The following is a 4,121-nucleotide window of genomic DNA, read 5'->3' as shown; positions in this document are numbered from 1 at the left end:
ATTATTAGAAAAACTGATACATTTCAAATACTGCATTTCTCTCTGAGATCAATAAACTCATAATCTAGTAACACAGTTAATTTATTCACCTTAAAACTCAAAATGTGATTGGTAAGATTCTAGTGTTTAGTTTTCACTGTTGTATTCTTCTGTTCAGGGTTTGAAGGTGAACTATTAATATTCTCTATCAACAAGGTGATTTGTTTTTTAAGTTTTGTACTTAAGTTTTGTGTTTTCCAGGTGTACTGGTTCAGCTGCTGCAGCCTGGACGGAAACACCAGCTCTCACCTGACAAACCAAACAGGTATGTGTCCTAAGGATATACTGAGTCTGAAAAAATGTGTTGATGAGCTGAAGTAATAATGTTAGTAACAGTTTTATTGTTTAAATCCCTGGTATTTCATGAGTATAGTATTAAATATAATAATAACTGATTAATTGTGTATAAATGGTCAGAAAATAGTACTAGTTAAAATAATTTTTTTAAAAACTCAAAATGATTGTAAGTGAAGTAAAATAATAAAAAAAAAAATGCTGCTCTCAAAAATGTCCCAAATGAAGGTTTTTATTATCCATTCTCAGTAATATACATGATTCCTCAAGTGATTAGTTGACAGACAATTAATGTAGAAATTTCAGATTTAAGATGATGATTTTAGTTAATATGTCTGTGAACAGCCTTTCTGAATCACTCCTTAAACATTTGGAAAATGTTGTGGTTTGACTGTAATTTTGAATAGTGTGAAAGTGTGTTTTGGGGTTAAATTGTTGATGAGGAAAAGGTCATAATGTATTACTCATTTTCCATTATGTATATCCTCCAGGTGTCGCCACTTCATTCATGATCACAGAGACGTAGTTAGTAGTTGAGTTGTTCATTAGTGTGTTCATTTTATTGGTCAGAGGGTGATTTGAAAAAATATCTTTACAGTTTATAACGACCAGTTCTGCACTTAGGTACTTAAAAGTTTTCACATAAGCTGCTGTTAAGACCTTTGTAAATTTGATTGTTATTCATTAAAGGAAAAGTACACAAAACAAAGACATTTTAAATATGTGTTCATAAGAAGAAGATTGAAATATTGATTCTGTACGTGACCGTCTGTGGTGGAAGAAATACTCAGACTTTTTACTGAATTATAATACACAGCACAAGTTAAAATCCTGCATTCCAAAACTGACTTAACTGGTAGTGTTGATTATTGTTGTGCAGTTCACAGTAACATACATGACTACTTCAGTCATAAGTTGATAGACACACAATTAATAATCAGTTTACTTTTTCCTAAATATTTGGTGGTGTTGGTTCTTCAGGAGGTGATGACAGTCAACTGTTGATTTTCTGAAGCAGCCTCTAATGTTTGTTAAATGTTGTGCTTCAGCTGTAATGTTGAATATTTCTCTGTGTTTTCATGGTGAAACTTGATGAGGAATAGGTAGTAGCGTATTGATCATTTTCCTTTGAATGTTTCTCTGTGATTTCCTCCAGGTGTCACCACTTGGTCCACGACATCGTCCACCATCGCAGAGACATGGTCCATGATCGGAGAGGCATTGTTGAGGATGAGGGAGACATCGTCCACGATCAGAGACACTGTCCACGATCGCAGAGACCTTGTCAAAGACGAGAGAGACGTTGTCCATGATCAGAGACATTGTCCCATGCTTCGTAGAGACCTTGCGATAGAATCGGCGGAGACGGGGGTCACCGATTTGACGGCACTGCCCGCGATCATGGAGACATTGTCGATGGTCACAGAGACAACGTCTATGATCTCAGAGACATCGTCCACGATTGCAAAGACATTGTCCATGATCACAGAGACTTTGTCCATAATCTCAGAGACCGTGTCCGCGATCACAGAGACGTAGTCCACGATCACAGAGAGTCTTTGTACAATGAAGAAGTTCTTTGAGACCAGGACAGAGACCTCCAGGTAATTCACAAACACCTTTACATCAACTGTCCAACACAGAGCTCTGACATTAAACTGTTTATGTCCAGTATTCAGTATATCAGAAAAGTGTAATAATAGAAGTAATTTGCTGCATAAAGATAATGTATAAATAATCTGTATTATCAGACGTAATGTAAAAGTAACTAGAAATATCAGAAGTAAGATGTAATTGTCAAAGTAATCTGTTACTACACGTAACAGTGAAAGTTATATGTAAATTTAGGGGTAATATGTAATTTAAAAAAGTAATATATAATGGTAAAAGTACTCTAATATTAGAGGTAACAGTAAAAGTAATCTGTATGTAAAAATGTCACATTATATTGAGGTGTCAAAAATGTCAACTGTTATTGTTAAGGATCAGTCAAAATGGATTGAAAAAATCATAACTTCAGTTTGATTGTACATGAGCAGAAATTCTTAATTATGTGAATGTGTTACACACACCAGACTACACTGTACAAAACAATATCTAGTTTACAAATAAATTATTGGACTGAGTTGTTCATTAGTGTGTTCATTTTATTGGTCAGAGGGTGATTTGAAAAAATATCTTTACAGTTTATAACGACCAGTTCTGCACTTAGGTACTTAAAAGTTTTCACATAAGCTGCTGTTAAGACCTTTGTAAATTTGATTGTTATTCATTAAAGGAAAACTACACAAAACAAAGACATTTTAAATATGTGTTCATAAGAAGAAGATTGAAATATTGATTCTGTACGTGACCGTCTGTGGTGGAAGAAATACTCAGACTTTTTACTGAATTATAATACACAACACAAGTTAAAATCCTGCATTCCAAAACTGACTTAACTGGTAGTGTTGATTATTGTTGTGCAGTTCACAGTAACATACATGACTACTTCAGTCATAAGTTGATAGTCACACAATTAATAATCAGTTTACTTTTTCCTAAATATTTGGTGGTGTTGGTTCTTCAGGAGGTGATGACAGTAAACTGTTGATTTTCTGAAGCAGCCTCTGTTTGTTAAATGTTGTGCTTCAGCTGTAATGTTGAATATTTCTGTGTTTTCATGGTGAAACTTGATGAGGAATAGGTAGTAGCGTATTGATCATTTTCCTTTGAATGTTTCTCTGTGATTTCCTCCAGGTGTCACCACTTGGTCCACGACATCGTCCACCATCGCAGAGACATGGTCCATGATCGGAGAGGCATTGTTGAGGATGAGGGAGACATCGTCCACGATCAGAGACACTGTCCACGATCACAGAGACCTTGTCAAAGACGAGAGAGACGTTGTCCATGATCAGAGACTTTGTCCCATGCTTCGTAGAGACCTTGCGATAGAATCGGCGGAGACGGGGGTCACCGATTTGACGGCACTGCCCGCGATCATGGAGACATTGTCGATGGTCACAGAGACAACGTCTATGATCTCAGAGACATCGTCCACGATCGCAAAGACATTGTCCATGATCACAGAGACTTTGTCCATAATCTCAGAGACAGTGTCCGCGATCACAGAGACGTAGTCCACGATCACAGAGAGTCTTTGTACAATGAAGAAGTTCTTTGAGACCAGGACAGAGGCCTCCAGGTAATTCACAAACACCTTTACATCAACTGTCCAACACAGAGCACTGACATTAAACTGACATTTAAACCTTTTCTGACCCCATAATATATGACATTTTTGACCAATTTTGACCTCTTACTATACTATGACATTTTTTGACCCTTTTTGACCCCGTACTGTACTATGACATTTTTTGACCAATTTTGACACCATACAATACTATGACATTTATTGACCATTTTTGATGACATCCTATACTATGACATTTTTTAACCATTTTTGATGACATTATATACTATGATATTTTTTGACCAATTTTGATGACATGATATACTATGACATTTTTTGACCATTTTTGACACCTTACTATACTATGACATTTTTTGACCAATTTTGACCTCTTACTATATTATGACACTTTTTGACCCTTTTTGACCCCGTACTATACTATGACATTTTTTGACCTTTTTGACACCATACAATACTATGACATTTTTTGACCAATTTTGACACATACAATACGATGACATTTTTTGACCAATTTTGACTACTTACAATACTATGACATTTTTTGACCAATTTTGACTCCTTACTATACTATGACATTTTTGACCAATTTTGA

The 4,121-nt window shown here is 35.5% G+C and overlaps 1 long non-coding RNA gene across 1 annotated transcript; it reads left to right on the top strand.

The window, feature by feature from the left end:
- Positions 1-238: 238 nt before the first annotated feature.
- On the top strand, positions 239-3,175 carry LOC127139671 (uncharacterized). Its single transcript, XR_007810006.1, has 3 exons — positions 239-304; positions 1,490-1,937; positions 3,073-3,175. It is a non-coding gene; the product is annotated as an uncharacterized LOC127139671 (long non-coding RNA).
- Positions 3,176-4,121: the final 946 nt, after the last annotated feature.

The sequence above is a fragment of the Lates calcarifer genome, unplaced genomic scaffold (assembly GCF_001640805.2).
Source record: "Lates calcarifer isolate ASB-BC8 unplaced genomic scaffold, TLL_Latcal_v3 _unitig_2072_quiver_2391, whole genome shotgun sequence".
Classification (NCBI taxonomy): Eukaryota; Metazoa; Chordata; class Actinopteri; family Centropomidae; genus Lates; species Lates calcarifer.
Note: the sequence above shows the minus strand (reverse complement) of the source record. Positions and strands in the feature narration are given on the sequence as shown.